A 22,422-nucleotide genomic window follows, 5' to 3' on the forward strand; every position below is an offset into this window, starting at 1 on the left:
AGTTATTAATGTAGCTTAATTCTATTATAATTTTGATTATATGGATAATGTTATATTATTATGACATATTGATATCTAATGAGATGGAATGTGATTTAATTAATTTTATATAATATATGGTTGCTAAAAAAAATGATATTTTATTATTATAGTTATTAAATTGATGTAGTTTTATAAACTATTATTAAAGATAGATTAGTAGTTTTATGGGGTGGTTTTAGAGAAGATTATTTTAGAGGTTAATGTGGGAATCCAATTCTCACTAATGTTCCATCGTTAGTCTTTATTGAGGTTATTAGGGTGTTTGTTGATTTCTAAAGCCTCCCTAAATTTTCTATGAAAATAGTGGTCAATTTTAGCTATGATGTGTGAATTATCAATGCATATTTGATGTTTAGTGTTATTGGAATGTTCGGCTAGAGCAGATGTTTAGATCGATTGTGTTTTATGTCAGTGGAGTACTCTTGGATACTAGTTTGGATGAGCTAGCTTCCCCAATATATGGTTTACCACAAGAACAAGATATTACAAAAAAAACACCTTTATGGCATTTAGGGCAAGGGGATCCTTTATGGATCTAGGGAACTCTGAATGGTATTTATGGGTTTGAAAGTGGTCATGATGTTATTCTTTCTAAGGATATAAGTGATCTTATGAGTGGTTCCCAGAATGTATGGTAAGTTCACTTTACGAATATTGTTATCCATCTTTTTGTTATTTTTAAGTATTTTGTTGGCGTTACGAAAATCCTTGATTGCTTGATGTTTATTGTAGCCATTTTTTAAGAACACTTTTATTAGATGCGCCTTTTCCATGGGTCTAAATAGGATTATCAGAGGAATCCAAATCAAATTCTTGAGGTGACCAAGAATCTGATGGAGATAGATGAGAAGACAATGGTTGGATACTTGGAATAGTCCCAAGTTCAAAGCCTTGATCCTCAAGTGACTCGGGAAGATCTGGATGAACTCCTTGGGAGGACCCTTCAGTATCAAACAATGAAGGGGAACTATGAGATGAACTCAATGGTTCAACCACGATGACTTCCTCTCAAATGCAACAAAGGAAAGGAGATTCGTTCACGGCTTTTAATAATCTTGAAACTAACAGGGAATTACTCAATATTGGTCCAAGAATCAACTGCTTGGGTTCGACATGTTTATCGTGGGCAGTTATTTTTAGAAACAAAAACTTTGCCTTTTCATCTTTTGAGAGTCGAGAAAAAGTGCTCATTGTCATATATTCTTATAGCTCTGGTTGCTAAGGTGTTAAGGACTCCAAGCTTTTGGGTTGGGTGATGGTGAGAGGAGGCATGAAGATATTGCTCAGTATGAGTCATTTTTCTATATACTTGGTGTGATAAGGATCCATCACGGTTATAGGAGAGGAGGATGTCTAGGAAGGAGAGGCTAGCATTGACCTCAATTTCCATGGTAAATTTGATTGAGTTAGAAAGACTATTCAGGTGTTGTTTGAAAATTTCTAATGTGTCATGTCCACGAGGCCAAATGATAAAGGTTTCACCGACAAATATTTTCCATAATTTAGGTTTTACGAGAGAGGAGTTCAAGGCTTTGGTTTCAAAGTCTTCCACGAACAAATTGGCAATGATTGGGGATAAAGGAGAGCCCATAGCGATACCACAAGTTTGTTCATAAATGTCACCAATGAAAGTGAAGAATGTGGACCTTAGGCATTAGGGGAATTTTGAGCTATAAAATGGGTCTTCTAAGGAAATTATAAAATAATAGTGGAAATAATAAAATAAGATTAGATTACATCATCAAACTTTAGAGGGGAAAAAAAAAGGAGGTTATTTTTTCAACTCGTATTTTCAACTTATCTCCCTATGGGTTTACTCAAATTTCGAGCGGCAACACTCAATTGATGAAAAATTTGATTCCTCATCCAAGGAATACCCACGTTGCAAACTTTTGATTGACCATAGTACATGAAAAATGAGAAATACATGAAAATTGTTATTGCAAACACATTTTTTCATGTATTTCTCATTTTTCATGTAGCAGAGTCCATTGAAAGTATGTAACATGGGTACTCTTTGGATGAGGAATTAAATTTTGCATCCAACGAGTACTTCGCTCAAAATTTGAATAAAACCTTAGGGAGATAAGTTGAAAATACGAGTTAAAAAAGTAGTTTTATTATTTTATTATTTTTTAATCTTTTTACTTTTTTACTCCAAAAATGGTGAATCATCCCTCGTGGTTGACAACATCATCTTCAATCCTATTGGTTCTTATAAAGTTTATTTTGGTTGTACGTTTTTCTTAGGAGGCCCAGTTTAGACCTCAAAATTCCCTTAATGCATATTTCAATCAGTCTAGATATGTCAGGATCAGTTATTTTTCTAACAACATTCATGGCATCTTTAATAGGGATATTGGTGTAAAGTGAAGTTACATCAAAGCATACCAATATGTCATTTTGATCAAGTTTGATATTTTTAATTTTATTGATGAACGATGTAGAATCTTTAACAAAAGAATCAGTTTTCCGAACGAAAGGTTTTAATTTTTTGGCCAAGTGTTTAGTGAGATAATATATAGGCCCACAAATGGTATTTCCTATGGGTCTAAGAGGGATACCCTCTTTGTGGCTCTTAGGAGCACCATAGATTATTAGAGTATAAGGATTGCTTTCTATAAGGTTCTTGTTGTCACGTTCATTGCTAACATTGATTCTGTCGCATACTTCTTTGGTGATTTTCTTTAAAGGGTTATTATTTAACTTTTGGTAGCATCCACTATTATTGAGATGATCAAGCATTTTTTCACTATAGTCTTTTTTATTCATGATCACCGTAGCTCCCCCCTTGTCTTCTTTTAATGCTAGAATGATAGGTTAGAATTTAATATTTTAGTGTAAGGTATTCATGTTTACTGATATTGCTCTTGGGTGGTTTGGATTTCCTAAGGATGATGGAACAATCTTCTATAATAAGTTCTTTGATGTTGTCAGGAATATATTTAATGCCATATTATGTTGCAAAGGATGTCTTCAGTTGGAATGCCACGAGGAGTAATGGAAAAAATTAGCCCTCTCTTTAAAAGATTCAATGTGTGCTCATCCAACTGGATGTTGGAGAGATTAACGACAAGGTTCTTAGAGGGACTAATGGTATTCGAAGGGTTAATGTCATTAAAAGGGAGAAGGTTGTTAATGACAAGGTTCTTAGAGGGACTAATGGTATCCTAAGAGTTAATGTCATTAGAAGGGAGAAGATTGTTAATTATTATATGATTAGGAGGATACATAAAATAAAATACATACATTTTTCTTTAAATTGAATAAGTATATATTTGATTTAAAAAGAAAACAAAATAACCATTTAAAAAAATAATTATGTTATTAATGTTGAATATTAATGGCAATAATGTTAATAGTATTTGTATGGTGTAAGCGTATTAGTAATCTTATGTAAGAACGGTGCCAAATAAGGCCGTTAAAGCAGTGTACGAAACCAATAAAGCAGTAAAATAAAAAACCAATAAGGCCATTGAAGTAGTGTACCAAACCAGTAAACAGGGGAGCTTATGACAGTAAATTAAAAAAAAATGTGTGGCATAAACTCGGGAGGTAAAAAACAGGCCAGATCGAAACCATGTTAACACAGAATGTAAAAGCGCTAAAACTATGTTAAAAGAGGTTAAAAAAATATAGATAAACCCAAATTAAAATTAATTAATTAATTATATACACAATAAAAATAAAAATAAAAAATTAAATAAAAAAGAATAATGTATGATGATATAAATTTATGTTAATAGTTGTAAACAAAAAATTGAAAATTAATAATGAAAATAGAAATTGTTATTGTATTAAGCCAATTTAAACAGTGTATCGAACTAGTATATAGTCAACACTGAGGCAGGTAAAAATAAATATAAAAAAATACACGTGAAAAATTGGCTAGTTCAAATATGTCCAAATAAAAATAAAAAAACAAAGAATTTCATTGAAGCAATGCATGGAGCCAGTAAACAGGCAAGGTCACAAAATAGATCAGTTCAAACTGGGGCATAAAATTGCACATAAAATGGGCATTAAAAAAAAATATTGCAGGGCATAAACTTTGTGGGTCAAAAATAAACCAAGTCGAAACCTGGTTGTAAAAGTATGTCGAATCAAGTCAATAAAGATGAAGAAATATATACATTTTGATTTTAATTCAATAAAAATTTGTTTAACAAATATATATATATATATATATAAAACAATAATGCAATTTTGTTTTAGCTATTATGAACGGAGAATAGCGGAAAGAGCTAGGTGCATGATAGGTTAGGGTTTCAGGGTTCCACGGCCCTGCCCTGACAAAACTATTATAGCAAAACCAAACAAAGGCCTGCAACTTGACTGAGACCGCGGCTGAGATAGTGATGAGCGGTACGACAGGGGGGAGAGATCCCCTCCTATAGGAATGTTGCAGCAGGTGAATCGAGCCAACACGGCGCCGCAGGTGGGAATGGGGAAAAGGTAAAGGAATCCTGATGTTGGGAGCCAAATGGCAAGCGGGCTTGGGTGGAAGGTGTCTACCAAGAGTTGCAAAAAAACCCAGATTCGTTATCCCGAACAATAAGCTGGAAGAGTATCGAAGGTACATGAAGGACCATGCCCTAATTTGCAAGTTCATAAGGGCATGGCCAACAGAGAAAGCATTGATAAAATAGATCCAACAATGATGGCAGCGAAAAGGGCACACGGATCTCAAGCTAGGGGCGAAAGGCTTCTTCACAGTGATCTTCTCAAATCTGGAAGACAAAGAGAGGATCTTTGAAGATGGACCATACTTCTTTAACAATGTCGACCTCTTCATCAGGCATTGGGAAGAATGCTACAACCCTAACCAGGAGAAACTACTGGTTGCCCCAATATGGGTTCAACTATTTGGCTTACCAATGGACTTATGGGATCTAGAAGGCATTGGAAACTCGATCGACACCTTTGTAAAGGTAGCAGACTCGACAAGGAAAGGTCGATATACCTCCTACGCTAGAATCTGTGTCTACATGAATATAATGGAACCACTTCCAGATTACATAGAGCTGGAATACCACGATGAGGTATGGCCACAACCGATTGACTATGAGCACATCCCGTTTCGATGCCGTAGATGCCATGAATATGGCCACTTGTTCCGGGCATGCCCCCTTAACCAGACAGTCAATCACTCGGTGGATGAAAGGGATGGGGAATCGATGGTGAAAGCAGATGGAGATGGGTATAAAGAGGTGCAAAGGAGGAAAAGAACCCCAAGACAGCCTAGGAATCACAAAGCAAACCAAGCAGAGAAGGAGCAAAGGTCACAGAACCGCTTTTCGGTCTTACAAGAAGAAGACATGGGTGCGGACATGGGCGACATCTCACTGGAAAAAGAAAGCTAAGAAGACAAGGGAATAGAGGGAAAAAAAGAAGGAAATGGTGATTGAGATCAAGCAAGGACCAGAGGACAACATGCAAATGGTGGAAACCCTAATGGAGATTGACAACCAGAAAGATGACCTAAGTGCAGAAGAACAAGTCATGAAGCGGCTATTGTAGGAATGGAGACATTTGGATGAAAGATTCATCTTTAAATATCAGAAGCAACTCTATAAAGAGACCTTCCAATGATATATAGACAAGTAGGGCTCAGCAATAATAAGCCAACCTGAACATTTAGGGGCCCAAGCCAACCAAGGACAAGAGACGAGAACACAAGGAAAAGGGGGTAAAAAAAAGAGGCAGGAGAACGATGAATGAATCCATACAAATGGTCGGGGAATTGCTGGTGAACTCGAGAAGAGTAGTGCCATTGTTGGAGGTTTTCCACCAACCACTAAAACTGTTAAATGATTATTACAACCTAGAACATTAGAGGCCTCAATAGCAAAGGCAAACAGAGGTACCTTAAGGAGAGGTTGAAAAAGGACAAGCCAAGCATTATGATAATACAGGAAACCAAAATCAGTGAAAGAAAGTTAAAAGAAATAATGGAACACTTCAAGCCGGAATACCAAGTCATGGCCCAGGATGCAAATCGGAGTGCAAGAGGACTAGCGATTCTCTGGAACCAGGAAGAAGTTTTCTTCGAAGACTGGGTAAGCATACCACGAATTCTCACAGGCAAATTTCGAAATTTAGGATCCAGTGAATGGGTCCTGCTTACAGGGGTGTATGGACCTCATATTCCGGGAGAAAGAGGAGCCTTCCTACAAAAGTTGGGTGACCTGAGAGATTTATACCCAGATGATTTATGGGTAGTAGGGGGGGACTTCAATATGATCACAACCCCAGGGAAAAAAAAGGGAGGAATGAGAAGAACAGATGCAGATATGGAAGCCTTCAGTGAAACCATTACAAATTTATGCCTAGTGGATATACCCACAATCAATGGGAGTCATACCTGGAATAACAGACGAGGAGGGGTTCACCAAATAGCATGCCGCCTAGACAAATTTCTAATCTCAGAACATCTGATGAGCAAAGATATCTTCATAGAAGCATCAATACTCCCATGTATGGGGTCGAACCACTGGCTGGTCCACCTGGAAGTGGATCTAAAAGATAGACCCAAGAATAGGCCCTTTAGGTTTGAATATTTCTGGCTCAGAGACCCTGATCTCCTAAAAAAAATTGAAGAATGGTGGACACAAAGTGTTCAACAGGGTAGGAACAGGATGCATACCTTCCAACTGAAGCTAAAAGAATTAAAAAAAGAAGCTCAGGAAGTGGAATAAGGAGGAGTTCGGACATATTATCAAGGATCAAATTGAACTCAGCAAGCATATGGCGGTCGTCCAACAAAAAATGATACAAGAGGGAAGGTCAGAAGACCTGGTGCAGGAGGAAGGATTACTGATCAATAAGATAGAGGAAAGAAGACAACAGGAGGAAATCCTGTGGAAGCAAAAATCACGGGTTCAATGGTTGAGGGAAGGAGAACGAAACACGATATTCTTCCATAAAGCTATGGTGCATCACTGACAGCATAACCGAATCTACTCCCTTAAAGATGCAGAAGGACAACGCAAAATACAACATGAAGAAATGGAAGGCCTTCTGGTTAACCACTTCAAATATTTGCTCATGGAGAACTCTGACAACAGAACAGAAGCCATCCAAAGAATCACACAGCACATCCCCAAGCTGATAACGAATGACCAGAATATGGCCCTAATGCGAGCTGTCTCCAAAGAAGAAGTAGAAGAGATAGTAAAAGGACTGCAGAATAATAAAGCCCCTGATCCAGACGATTTCACTGCTGAGTTCTACCAAGCCACTTGGCCATTCATGGGGCAGGACATCTTGGAGGTCGTGGAGGAATCAAGATGTAATCAAAAGGTATGCCCAAGTCTCAACTCTACTTTTATTGCTTTGATTCCTAAGTCTGCTAAGTCTGATGATCCTCAAGGGTTTAGGCCCATTTCCCTATGTAATGTCATCTACAAGATTATCGCCACTCTAGTTGTCAAACGCCTGAAACCCCTTCTTCCCAGTCTTATTTCTCTTGAACAAATAGGCTTTGTAGAAGGTCATCAAATCCTCGATGGCTTTATTTCGTCCCAAGAGGTAGTCCACTCCCTTAAGTCCTAGAAGATCCCGGGCATGATGATAAAGCTGGATCTATCCAAAGCATATGACAGACTTAGCTAGGGATACCTATCGAGCATTCTCAAAGCTTATGGCTTTGCCCAAAGATGGATCAACTGGATCTTAGCCATGATATCCTCTCCAGTCTTCTCCATCTTGCTAAATGGAACCCCCACTACGACCTTCAACCCATCCCGAGGGCTGAGATAGGGGGACCCGATCTCACCCTTCTTGTTCATCCTAGCAGCGGACGGGCTGGGCCAGTATATAAAACAGAAGGTCCGCACCTCCTAGCTCCAAGGGCTAAGAATATGGGGAAATGACATGCCTATCACCCACCAGCAATTCGTGGACGACATTATGCTCTTCTGTCAAGCCACCTTGAAGGAAGCCTGGAGCATAAGGGATATCCTTAACACCTTTATGGAAGCCTCGGGAACCAAGATTAATAATGACAAATCCTGCATTTTCTTTTTCAATACCCAAGGTTCAGCACTGGTAGCTTGCCATCCAAATACCTGGGTATGTCGCTCTCTAATAACCCTCTAAGAAATAACTGCTAGCAAAACATACTCCAAAAGTTACAAGGCAAACTCAATTGTTGGACCTTCAGATCTCTAAATATTGCGGGTAGAATGGTCCTCCTCAAAACAGTGCTCTAGTCAATCCCTATATACCAACTATCTGGAATGGCGGCCCCAAAAGGAGCATGTTCCAAAATGGTTGACATTTTTAAAAAATTCCTATGGGGAGGAGCCCAATAGATCAGGAAATGGGCACTAGTGTCATGACAGGGCCTAATTAAGAGGAAAGAGGATGGCGAACTAAGTCTCAAAGACCCATACCTCCTGAACCAAACAATGAGAGCAAAACTATGGTGGCGATGTATGGGTGGGAGAGCAGATCTATGCAAACAAATATGGACTCGTAAGTATAATATCCCTGTGAGCACTGAGGATATCCTCAGATATCAAGACCCTCCCAAGAGTTCTATGGTATGGAATTTGGCAGCCTGGAATAGGCACCTTATCCAACAGTGTGCCTTCTGAGTGGTTCAAAATGGAAAAACAGCTCGATTCTTGATGGAATCATGGCAACAAAGAGGGAAAATGGTGGAAAGACAGGAACTCATAGAAATATATCAGCGAACCAGGGATAGCAAAATGCATGTGGTGAAACAGTACTAGAAGGAAGAACAGGGTGCGAAAAGCTGGAGAAGATGGAAGACAAAAGAGGACTCGGAACAAGCGGTAGAAACAGATCAATGGGCCAACCTGGATAAAGAACTAAGGACAAGGCAGATAACGATCCGCCAAGACCCAGGCATTTTGAGATGGGGCTACACTACAAAAGGAACCTTCACCATAAGTGAAGCCTACGCTATTCAAGCCAAACAAGAACATGTAGGGTAGGACATCTTATGAAAAAAAGTCTAGAAAGGGGGGTGGTGGCCAAAGGTAACCCACTTCCTCTGGATGGTTAGCAAAGGACGCATATTGACCTGGGATCAGTTGCAAAAATGAGGCTTCCAGGGGCCCTCCTTTTGTTGGCTATGCCACCAACACGGGGAAGACATGGAACATATCCTCAACAATTGCCCGTTTGCAGAACAAAAATGGAGACAAATGCAAGGAGTTTTTGAAAGGATGGATAGAGACCAAAACAATATCAAAGGAACAATCCTACTATGGCGAAACCATATCTATTCCATCCCTGTAGTAAATCGGGCTTGGAGCCTAGGCCTAGGATTCACCCTATGGGCCATATGGAAGGAGAGAAACCACAGAATCTTCAAGAACAAAGCAACTTCATAGGAAAAAGTATGGGAAGGTATTGTCCAAAACATAAGGGAAACAATCTTGGCAGAACCATGGCACAAAGAGGACTGGCAAGTGCCGCCCCTAGAAGCCTAAATCTTACAAAAGCTAAACCTAGCACCGGGGATGATTGACACCAAAGCATGGAAGACAAGCAACGTGGGCATGAACTCTGGGTCCCATTTTACCCCCCCGGAAGAAGGGTTCATAAAACTCAACTTCGATGGGGCCTCCAAAGGAAACCCGGGAGAGGCAGGCCTTGGGGGCCTCTTTAGAGACTCTTAGGCTCACACCTGTCTCATCTATGCAGAAAGTTGTGGGATTGCCAGTAACAACGAGGTGGAGTTTGTTGCAGTACGACAGGGCCTCCTAATAGCTGTCAGAATGGGTTACAGAAACCTGGAAGTGGAAGGGGACTCAAGCTTGGTAATCAATACAGTGGAAAAATTAAACAATGGCACTAAGTGGGACAAACTTAGCCAGAGTTGGAGGACTGCAAGATTGATCTAGGAGATAGGAGAAATCATCCCCAAATTTGACTACATACAGGTCAAACATGTCCAGAGAGATGGAAACAAGGGAGTCGACTTTCTAGCTAACTGGGGTTGTAACCATCCGTAGGATAGGATGGAAATGCAATGGCCAGTTCGACCAAGGGACACAGCTTTTGAAACCCTGGAGGCAATCTTGGCCCAAGATCTCAGGCAGAGCCAAGAAAGTCGAAGCCAGGCAATCCAAGCTCCCGATCGAGATGAGGGAGGGTGTCAGAGGCGACAGGTTGGGATGTGATATGGTTTGTACAAAGACCATAACTACCGTCATCCCCCACATGCTCAAGGCAGGGGGTGCGGTGTCCTGTGAAATGAATGCATGGACAGTGGGCTGGCAAGGTGGCAGAGGAAGGAATAAGGAAGGGTGGCGGAGAAGGTTAAGGCATTCGACGTGCCAGGCAAGTGAGAGTAGCTGTGGAGACAGGAGGCGACTTAGAGCTGGAGAGGGGCGAAGGCACCTTGGCTGCGGACAAGAAACGGTTTCCTGGTATGTAATTCGGTCTCGCTCCTGCATCAATTCCATGATCTGGTTGGGTTCCCCTATCAATTACATGATCTGGTTGGGGTTTTGTTGGGGGGAAGGGAGGGGCAAGAGGCCGTCCCAATGGGGAGTAGCATTGTATGGGAGAAACTGGGGGAGGAATGAAGTGCCATGGCCCGGCTCTGCGTTTTGTTTTTATCCCATTCAACCAAAAATCTAGGCAGCTGCATGGGTAATGGTGGGTCGAGAAGATACGCGGGTCTTTACCTAGTTGCTCAAACCAGGGGAATAGGGGATAGCGGGTTTGTTATTCTTGGGGGGCTGGGTGCTGAAGGGAGAGGCAATAAAGAGTTGTGGGCAGGGGGTTGGGATATCAATCATGACAGTAGAACGCTGAGAAAACCTTCAAGAAATGGGCACCTACATGGTAGTAAGGGCAAAGTTAGGGACCCTGTGCAGTATTTGGGACAGAGGGGCAAGCATACCCATGGCTAGCAAGTGCTAGCTTGGGGAGCTGAAAGTGGGTATAAAAGCAAGGGTTGAGCTAGGCTCCGGACGCGCCAGAGGTCTTGGCTCCAGATGCAGCGGGATGACAGGCAATTGCACCATGGCAAGGGGGGAGGGGCACTTTAAGGAGCCTTGGGAGATGAGTCCACAACCCAATTCCCCTGGCCACATGTGGGCTCTGGGCAACCTTAACCCGCAAATAGGAAAGCATCGAAGAGAGGCATTGTGTGATCAGCGACAATGGGATGATGTGCAAGGGTTGACGGACCTAACTTCGTTTGACTGTCCACAGGGCATCACTGCTTAGATTATGGCTCGAACAACAAGAGGGCATGGTCGAGGTAGGAGAGGCTCGACCCCGGACAAACAAGGGGCCGAGCACGTCGGAAGCTCGCAGGGGTCGTAACCCTGTCGAGCACCTCATAGCAGAGGCAACAGTGACATACTGAGATTGGACAGACGAAGGAATTCGGAAACTGATTGAAAACTGGGAAGTAGAGATCAAACAGGAAAGTGAACCAAAGGAAGAGATCGATGACTAGAGGACGATGGTCCCTGATCCAGGGAATACCCGTGGTAGAATTACGCAATTCAAACACACCCTTTACTTATATTTCTTAATGAAAAGTCTGCTTGGCAAAGCGATGGAACAAATCTTTGTGGGGATGGCAGTCGCAGTGCAAGGCTTGCCTAGTTATAAAAAAGACATGGAAAAATCCTCTTTCAGTTGCATAAACAGGACATCAGGATGGATCGAATCGTCTGCCACATCCCTTGCATCCTGGAGCTGTATGGAATGCTAGGGGCAACTGTTGAAGATCTTGCTCCTATAGCCTCTGTCTCTGATGAGCATAAAGAACAGAAAAACTAGAGTCCTCATGCTTAGTTTTTGTTTATGCGATTAGCTTTTAGGTTTCATGTTGCATATGCTAGTTATTACAGTTATGTAGTATTTGGACATGAGATTAAGACTTATCTAGCTTGGCTAGAAATATGGAAGCAATTTTGTTTTTGGATGCCGTATAACGCAGACCGATGGCCAACAGACTTGGTTTCCCCTCGGGGCAAGTTGAGGCCACCCGGTCAATCTGTGTGGTGTAAATTTGCCTAATATATAATAGAAAATGGATGGACCTACCAAGCTTAACAAACAAACAAAAAACAATAATGCAATTACCCTGATCGGGGTGTGTGTCGGTGGTTGGAAATGCCCGCGGGAAGTAATGAGGCATACATATGATTTATGTACCACCGCCCCCCACACGCTCAAAGCAATGGGTGCGGTGGCCCTTGGCATGAGTGCATGCAAGGGTGGTGGGAAAGGTGGCAGAGACGACAGCAGAGAGGCAAGTTTTATAGAAGCAAAGGGCAGACAGGTGGGTAAGGCTGGTGAGTTTGCTTGCGGAGGAAGGAGCTGGAGCAAGGGAAAGGGAAGGCGTCAACATCCGTGGCATCAAACTTGGAGACGACCTACAATCGGTAACGGGTATGTTTCTTGGCTCTTCGCCTCCTTTACAATGACGACCTGGTTTGGTTTCTACTGGGGGGAGAGGGGGATAATTGAGAAGGGTAATTGGGGGAAATGCTGGGGGAAATGGAGGAGGCAACTGGCTGCAATGGTTTGGCTATGCGTCTATGTATTGAGCTTTTCGGGTATCGACTCTCCCTAGTGCTATTTTGACCTTGCGGTTGTTTGGCAATGGGAACCCGGGTACAACACACCGAGGGTTGAGTGGGGTTGGTCAATGGGGTCTCGTAGGCAAAGGCTTTGAGGGTGAGGGTGAGCACAACGAGAGTCAATTAATATGTCATATAGGATCTTGGCCCTGCTGCCGAAACCACTGCAACTGCTGGGGCAAAGTGAGAAATTCCCGCGTTAAGAGAATTGCTAGGGCCCTTGAGGGAGACGTCGGGTATGAAAATGACATGGGTATTTCTCTAGCTTACCGGGCAAAGGGGAAAGGGGCTGCAATTTACGGATGGAAAATTGTCGGTCTGAGGCTAGGCTCATTTGTGTGGCCTTGGCCAAGGACTACCAACCTTACGGCGTATGAGAGGCACGAGGGTGGAGGGGTGAGATGATAGAAGGGATTTGGAGACTGTCCCTTTCTAAGGACTGGCTCTCCGCCCATCTCGGCTCCGGTACTGATAGTAAATGGAAAAAGGAAAAGAATGGGAAGGTTGACGACATCGACAATTCAATTCAAGGAAGCAACCAGTGCCATAGTATGTCAAATTGCTTTTGGTTAACAAATTCTTGCTGTGAACAGGTTTCGAGCATCGTTGACATGGCTCGGCCTGCGAGAGGTCGTGGACATGGAAGACGGGGCCTAGAGCGCAGAAAGGATAAAGACTCGAGCATGTCGGATCCCTGCAGAGGGAGAAAATCGATAGAGCATCTTATCAATGAAGTTGCTGAGGCATATCGTAAGGGCATGGATGAAGACATCTAGAATATGGAAAATTAGAGGAATGGGAAGAGGAAATTAAGCAGAGCAGTGAGACAGAGGAGGATATGGAAAATTGGAGGTCACTCGTCCCAGATCCTGGGAACACCAGAGGGAGGATAATGCAATTTAAACAAACTTTGTACCTCTACTAGCTAATGAAAATACTGTTGGGTAAGGCCATGGAACATATCTCGGTGTGTATGGCGGTTTCTCTCCAAGGGATGTCGAGCTACAAACAAGATCTGCAGAAAATTCAGTTCCAACTCCGTAAGCAAGATATTAGGATGGACATAATTGAAAGACACATTCCATGCATCTTGGAACTATCGAGGATGCCTGGAGCAATTGTTAAGGATCCTGCGCCAATGCAATCGACCTTCGAGGAGCAGAAGTGCTAGTCAATTTCTCATGTTTACTTTTGTTATATATGCAGTTAGCATTTACTTTTAGTCATGCAAGTATATGTATAGATAGAAATATAGAGTTTGGACATGAAATAGATACATATATAGCTTAGTTAGAGAGATTGAAACTCTATTGTTTTTTGATGGCTTAAAATGAGGATAAGTGGCCAATAGACTTGGTTCTCCATTGGGCAAGTTGGGGCCACTTAGCCAATCTATGTGGTGTAAATTTGCCTATTATGAATAGAAATGAAAGGCCCACTAAGCTTAACCAAAAACACAAAAACAATCGATTATTGTTAAATATGAATGTATTTAATGTAAATAATGTGAAATAAGGTCAAATAAAGAAATATCAAAGAACAAGTAACAAAAAGAAAAAGGAAAATCGCTACAGGTGGTTTGTATTACCGCTTGAACAAGTTTAATGGGCCTAGGTAGCGGCAGTGCAGTGAATCGAATTAGAAAACCATGCAATAATATCGAAACCGATTCAAAATAGGTGGTTTGTATTACTGTTTGAACCAATTTTTTGGGCCCAGGTATCAGCACTATGGTGAATCGAATTAGGAAACCATGCAAAAATATCGAAAACAGGAATTTGACGTAGGATTCAAATCGGTAAATGAGCCAGTTTAGTGAGCCCCTTGAACTAGTGTAAGAAAACAGTGAAAACAAATGCCCTTTTATAAAGGGCTTAATAAGGCACTTCACAAGTGAATTTTTTGACAGTGGCAAACAAGCAGGCTGAAACTAGATGTAAGGAAAAAGGTGAGTATATAACCTGGAAGGTTGCTCGCCGAGACTACCCAACCCCTCCCTGTAAACAAAGAAATCAAAAGTTGGAATCAGAACTCGAAGTAAAACTGTTGAACAACCACAGAATCCATTGAGCTTACCTACCTATCGTGGAATTTTTTTACTGTGTCTTCTCCCGCGCCAGAATGTGCATCGGAAAGGTAAATTTCCCCTCAATATGCACGCAAGGAGAGATTTTCAAAGCTTAGAACCCTCCCACACAGTTGGTCACGCCAAGCAAAGCCTTGGAGAAGAAAGCGGAGCCTGGAAGTGGTGCGAGAGCTTGCTCGCTTGTCGTGGAGGGTTTTGTGTGGGTGGTAGGGAGCGACGAAGGGCCTGTGACGAGGGGAAAAAAACTGGTGGCATGGACCAAAAAATGGCGGACAGGAAGTTAAATGTAGAACAGTTGGGTGGAAGAAGCTGTGTGTTGGCATGGGCGATGGTGGTTTGGGGTTTCATATGGCTGTAGGCCCCTTTCGCTGCAAACCGGCAACAGAAAAAACAATGAAAGAGGAAAATGTGAACAGGGAAATTGTTAAATGCTAACCCTAACCCTCTTTGGAAGAATGGCGCCCTTCGGTTGTGCTTTGCAGAGACGGACGGCGGTGAGGGAAACAGTTGTCCAGTTATTTGACATCGCCTTTCTACAATGGAGTCATCTCGTGTGACAAGGTGGAGGAATTGTTCGGACGGTCAAAACTGATCGGCAAAAAAATTTCAAAAAATCTTGTAGAGACAGTGTTTGAATCGTGTTTTTGATGGTGGAAATGGATTCAGCACCATCAAAAACATTTAGGACACCTAAAATTTTGAAGTTTAACCGCTATAACTTGGATTTACAAAAATCCTTGCCGGATTGTCTTTAAGTATACCCTGAATTTCCATAACTTTCAGGGCAATTCCTTCGGCTAGTTAGGCTACGGCTTCTACAATCCTTCGTTGAGGCAAGCCTTGGTGCGAGGTCTCGTGCCTAATTTTCGAGGGCTAGGGCTTGGAAAAAATTGAGCTAGGTGGAAGGTTTATAATACATTTAAATATAGGATGCTTTAATATTATAATTATGGGCAGGTTTGATAGTGGTAGGTTTGATAAAGGTAGGTGGGTTTAAAATGTATTTAACTAGCATTTGTATCAAATGTTGCAAAGGAAACACAAGGCATAAATTGAGAAACAATCTAAATAAGATGGAGAGGTGTAGGAGAAATGAAATTCTAACATTCTATAAACTAGAGTTGATTTAGGGTGTCTAAGACTATATTTTTTATTAATTATTGAATTACTATTGCATAAAAATCTCATAAAATTCAACCAAGCAATAGTTCTGATGGAATTCTTTATAGGAGGGCATTAGATGAAACCAGTGTGAGATTGAGTGAGTCTCGTGTGGTTCGGAAGAGAGCATTGAAGAAATATAAGAGTGAGAATTTGTGGACCGATGAGCTTGAGGAGGAAACCATTAAGGCTGCTCATAAAAGGGATCAACGTCGACAGTCTGAACTTGAAGTTGTGTAGAGACAACATGCTTTTGATGTGGTTTTCTTGCAATATGCACGTCAAGAGCTTCAACGAGTCAAGAAAAACCTCTCCATTACGATGGATTCTAAGGATATCGCAGCTAAACAGGGCATGGATGCAATGAATGCTTCAAAGGCCAATGCCAAAAAAGTAGAGGAATTGTCTGCAGAGATATGTTTTCTGAAAGAGGCTCTCAATTCGGCATATGCATCATGTTTAATGGTTAAGGATGAAAATGATGCTATTATTGCAAAAATGGGAATTTGAAGCCAAATAAGCATCTGCAATGGCAAGTAAGGCTAATGAAGAGGTTCAATTGTTGAATAAATAATTGACCAATGTTAAGGATATTGAGTTGAAGTTGTGTGATGCACCAAAGTTGAGGTTAACATAACCAAAGAAAATGCAACTAAATTATTAGATTCCCTTGAAGAAGCTGAAGCTGAGATTGTTGCAGCAAAAGAAGATGCACAAAGTGCTAATATGGAAATTTCTATTGTCAAAGATGCTCTTCTGGACAAAGAAAATGAGCTTCATCTAAGAAATCAAATGACAATTATGTGTCAATTACAAAAGAAGAGTATGATTTGTTATACAAGAAAGCACAAGAGGTTGAAGAACATGCAAGTAAAAGAATAGTAAAGGTCCTTGCCCAGGTGGATCATGCTAATATCAAGGAAAGGGAAGCCCTGCAAAAGTTAAATGTGGTGAATTCAGATCTCGAGAAGAGTAGGAAAATTACAGATCAATCTTTTGAGCAGCTAGAGGTTGTCCCAATAGCCAAACTAGCCCTAGAAGGAGATTTGAAGAAGTTGAAGGAAGGGGCAGAGTATTGGAAGAAGGTTGTTGTAGTAACGACATCTCACAATGGAGAAATGAGTGGAAAGATAGTTATGACAGTTGTGTGTCAATTACAAAAGAAGAGTATGATTTGCTATACAAGAAAGAATAAGATTATAAAAGAAGAGTATGATTTGCTATACAAGAAAGAATAAGAGGTTGAAGAACATGCAAGTAAAAGAATAGAAAAGGTCATCAAGGAAAAGGAAGCCCTGCAGAAGTTAAATGCAGTGAATTCAGATCTTGAGAAGAGTAGGAAAATTACAGATCAATCTTCTGAGCAGCTAGAGGCTGTGAATTCAGATCTCGAGAAGAGTAGGAAAATTACAGATCAATCTTTTGAGTAGCTAGAGGTTGTCTGAATAGCCAAACTAGCCCTAGAAGGAGATTTGAAGAAGTCGAAGGAAGGGGTTGAGTACTAGAAGGTTCATTACATCTCACAATGGAGAAATGAGTGGAAAGATAGCTAAATTAACTAAGTATAGCTCACGACATCTCACAATGGAGAAATGAGTGGAAAGATAGCTAAATTAACTAAGTATAGCTCAATGTCAGGCTAGAGTCTCATTCAACATATTGGAAGTAGGTGTAGAAGACTTGCAAGCATTATTAGATTAATTATTATTCCAAATGGAGACAAAACACCTTCAACAATAAAAAGATATAATTTAATAAAACTAAGACCAACTCAAGAAAGAGAAAATGTCTTGGAATCAAACATAGAGCCTTCAAGTAATTTCATGCTAGGGTAAACCATCTTCTAATCAAGGACCAAGAAATTCTAAAATGTTAGAAAGGAAAATGCCATTCAATGGAGATACTTTTACCATAGTGCAAAAAATTAAAATATATGAAAGTTCATATAAACCCATGCTACAAGATTGAGTATATAGTTCTTAGCACGTCAAAATAAGGCACACAAAACCAAAATAGATAGCTACATGCATATTTAAACATTGTACACACTTAAAAGTATATAGCAATAAATATCAACAACACTAACATAACAAAAGACAATAAGGCAATCCAATAAAAATTTCAACATGGAAAAAATATTCCGAGTTATTCTTAAGTGAGTCGTGAGCCTCCTTACTTCCTTGGCCAAAAGTTTTTCCTTGGCCTTTGTTATTAATTATCAAATTTTGATATTTATATTGATATCATTATTAATATTATTAATGTAATTATAAGTATTAATAAACTTAAATTTAATATTAATTTAAATTTAAATGAAATACAAATAGATTAGTTTCTAAAAATTAAATATTAAAAAATACAAATAAAAATTTATATTAGTAAATTTAGGATTTAATTTTTTAAACTAGTAAAGGTCTATATTAAGTACGGATCTTTAGGGAAAAACTTGTGGAAAAAATCACATTGTATCAAGACAAATTTCATATTTTAATATTGTATCAAGACAAAATTCATATTTTAATACTTTAATTCATAGTTACCGACTAAATAAAATTCAATAGTGAAAAAATTTGGAAGTATACATATTACAACTATTTAAATATATCCTTTAACAAAGGAGACAATTAAGCTAACCATTAAAACTGTTACAAATTATATAATATAATATTCAATAGAAATTGAATTTCTATACAAATTTTATACTACAAAAACATACAAATTTCACATTATCGTACATTTTATATTTAGAATAAAGTTAAATAGTTTTTCAAAATATAAATTGTTAATTAATAATTAACTAAAAAAATCAAATTTTTTTATTTAACTTAAATAAATATATAGGGATAATAAGAGCATACTCTCACATTATACAATCATCCAATAATATTGAAAACCTATTCACAATTACATCAAAATGAAGCCATAACATTACAAGTAAGTAATATCATTTTCAAAATCGAACTCAAATGAGAATGTAACTCATTAGAAAACCAAAACAACGTGTTTTAATTATTTATTCACCACAAATAATGTATTCCACAATCACGTCAATATCAAACCAAACAAATATATAAATTCTAGATAAATATATATTTGCAATGAACCATTAATGAACATGAATTATGAACCTAAGTTTAAATGTGGCAATTCATTCAACTTGATTTATTACACAAGTGCTTTGTAATAGATGGTGTAAGATGTATAAAAGCCTTCATGTTAAGTGGGATTTTTGTTTACGTTGGAGTATTTGAATGTGTATTGAAAATTATTTTAGGTATATGTTTATTTTAGGTATATGTTTATGTTAAGATGATTTACAGTGGCCCAATTTTTATTAAATAAAAAAGATATTATAAGGGCAGCTATGCCTAACTAAAAATCAGAACCAACAAGTTGTACCATCCATCTTTATAAAATGAAGTGATGTCAAAGAATTTTATCAAAAACATTAACACACGAGTGCTTTGTAATAGATGGTGTAAGATGTATAAAAGCCTTCCTGCTAAGTGGAATTTTTGTTTATGTTGGAGTATTTGAATGTTCATTATAAATTATTTTAGGTATATGTTTCCAGATATATGTTTAAGATGTATAAAAGCCTTCATGTTAAGTGGAATTTTTGTTTACGTTGGAGTATTTGAATGCTCATTGTAAAATTTGAATGCTCATTATAAATTATTTTACGTATATGTTTCTATTAAGATGATTCACATTGGGTCAATTTTAATTAAAAAAAAAAAATGTTATAAGCGCAGTTATCCCTAACTAAAAATCAGAACCAACAAGTTGGCCATCCATCCTTATAAAATGAAGTGATGTCAAAGAATTTTATCAAAAACATCAACTCTACCATTAATAACAAAAACTTTTGATAGAATACTACACTCCCGCTTTTCCTCCCGATTCATCACCATGCACCATGACGGTGACCATTTTGGGTGAACACCATACTTTGTAGATTATCATCTTTCTTGTTATATTTGTTATGTTTATGTTAAGAAGTTTCACATGGGCCATTGCTGGCCATGATTACTCGCTAGATTACCAATGATATATGTTTGTATAAGTGGTGAGGCCTAGTTCTCGAATTATATAATTAGGGTTTGATTACTCATTATGTAGTGATAGCTATATAATTCAATACTTTGGGGAGAAGTATCTATCTGTGTTTTATTTTGAAGGGTTGGAGGTGTATTACTGGCAATTGATATAATGAACAAAGATACAAAGATGATGCAAAAAAAAGTATCGAGACACTGTTTGCCCTTCTTTACAATGCATTATAGTCAATGAGACAGAAGACAACAACCAAGACTGAATAAAGTATCAACGACCCAAAAAATACAAATATTACAATTAAATAAGATTTATTGCCCCTTTTAATCCTGATTTCATAATTGCATGCAAGGTTACAATTGTATATGATAAAGTTATAGGTGGAAGGGATTTAGAACTATGAACTTGCATAATTATTTAATGGAAATAGAAAGTCCCTGTTGGAGAGTGCCCCCTTCGTTTTTGTAGATATTTGAATTCTCCGGCAACTCAACGCTGAATGGCATTATTTATTTGCGTTTGAGGGAGGAAGGATGCTTCGAAAGGCATTATTTATTTGCGTCTGAGGGAGGAAGTCTTTGCAAATTTCACAAGCCATAGACTTTTGACTATGAAAACCGGGACAATGGCGCAGTACAACACCTCCAGCAAGAGCCCTCCTTCGTTGCTATAGAGATTTGAATTCTCCGGCAACTCGAAGCTGAAAGGGTCTGAGGGAGGGAGGAAGGGATGTATACAGTTATTTCGTAACTGTTTAGGCTGTTATTTCCGTAACTATTTAGGCTGTTGTATTCAGTGTCCCGCCATTTTCTTAACTACTAAGTATTAATCAGACGGTGTATAAATGTTTGATCATCTAACATTTGATAACATTTGATTGCATGGTGCAAAATAGTACACGGTGGTAGTTTGGGGATTGTTTTCAAAGAGAAACATCTTACTACGTAAATATGAGTGGGTTTATAATACATTTACATACAGATAGGTGTCACATTAAGAGATATATAGAGTTATTTTCGTAATTGTTTAGACTATTATTTCCGTAACTGTTTAGGCTATTGTATGCACAGTGTCCCACCATTTTCTCAACTACTAAATATTAATCAAATGGTGTATAAATATCCAATTGTCTAACATTTGATTGTATGGTGCAAAATAGTACACAATGGTTTCTCAATTACTAAATATTAATCAAATGGTGTATAAATATCCAATTGTCTAACATTTGATTGTATGGTGCAAAATAGTACACAATGGTAGTTTGAGGGATTGTTTTAAAAAAGAAACGCCTTACCACATAAATATGAATGGGTTTATAATACATTTAAATACAAATAGGTGTCACATTATATATATATAGATAGGTTTGATATATTTGTCTTAGTTTAATATGATATCGCGCAGTTTGATATTATAATCGCGTAGTTTAGTTTGATATTAAATGTGTAGTTTGATATTATAAGCACCCAAACTTATCCTTATGAGTGATTTAGTTTTTTTTGGGCGTGGAATGCTTGTCATTAAAATATCATTGTTTTGAGTGAAAGTGGGCATTTTAGCCTGTGTTGTTACTTTGAAGAGTTGTTTTATTTTTCCCGGATTATGAGTGAAAGTGTGTGTTGTTACTTTGAAGCCTTTCATTTTTCCGGGATTGTTCCACCCATATCTCAAATTTAAACTTACAGTGCATTGACATATTGTTTTTACAAATGGACAAATGTCATTAATCTAGCATTAGTTTAATGCTAATTATTTTCATGTGTGGATAATTCATATTTTGGAAGCGAGTTGTCAACATGTCCAAGGTGGATTGGACAATATTTCATCGATAGGCCTATATGGGTTCGTTGAAATATTTCATGGATAGGCATATATATTTTAATTTCGAGTGGATGTAGGTATTTTAACATTGAATGTGTCTATTTTTTTGTCCCAGTTGGTGCTGGACGGTTTGTTAATGTGTCCAAGGTATATGCTCTGTTCAGACTCTTTTGGACTATATTCCTCATATTTTGTATGAATGATCTATTATACACACTCATTATAATACAATTTAGCTTTTCTTTCTGAAAAAAGAAAAAAAAAGTATTTTAACATTAAATGTCGAGTGAATATGTTCAGAATATGCTTCATTTTAGAGTTCGATTAATAGCTCGGATGAAAAAGAGTGCGAAACTTTGGAACTAAAATTGAAAAAAAGTGAAAGAATTGCAAATATTATTGAAAACTCAGTTTCCAAGTGTTGGCGGGTGTGCCTCATTCAATATACCTTGACTTTAAAAATATATTGTAATATTAATAAAGTACTATTAAATGGAAGGAATAATATATATGAAACAAAAAATAATTAAAATATAAAGTTGGAAGAAGAAATGAATTAATGGGTATTTAAAAGTATAAAGTTCGAAGAAGAAATGAATTAATTGGTATTTAAAAGGATCGATAATGAATTAAAAGAATTAATATATGATGATGATGATGATAATTAATGTT

At 38.5% G+C, this 22,422-nt stretch overlaps 1 long non-coding RNA gene across 1 annotated transcript in view; it reads right to left on the reverse strand.

The window, feature by feature from the left end:
- LOC149234003 (uncharacterized) overlaps positions 1-15,211 on the reverse strand; it is a 48,375-nt gene extending 33,164 nt beyond the window's left edge. Inside the window, exons 1-2 of the long non-coding RNA XR_016268202.1 lie at positions 14,707-15,211; positions 14,588-14,623 (exon numbers count right to left, since the gene is read on the reverse strand). This is a non-coding gene — a long non-coding RNA (uncharacterized LOC149234003). The remainder of the gene's footprint in view (positions 1-14,587; positions 14,624-14,706) is intronic.
- Between the last annotated feature and the right edge of the window lie 7,211 nt (positions 15,212-22,422).

The sequence above is a fragment of the Pinus tabuliformis genome, chromosome 8, assembly GCF_031772625.1.
Source record: "Pinus tabuliformis cultivar Carrire ecotype Pingquan chromosome 8, CPIR1, whole genome shotgun sequence".
NCBI classification, from domain to species: domain Eukaryota; kingdom Viridiplantae; phylum Streptophyta; class Pinopsida; order Pinales; family Pinaceae; genus Pinus; species Pinus tabuliformis.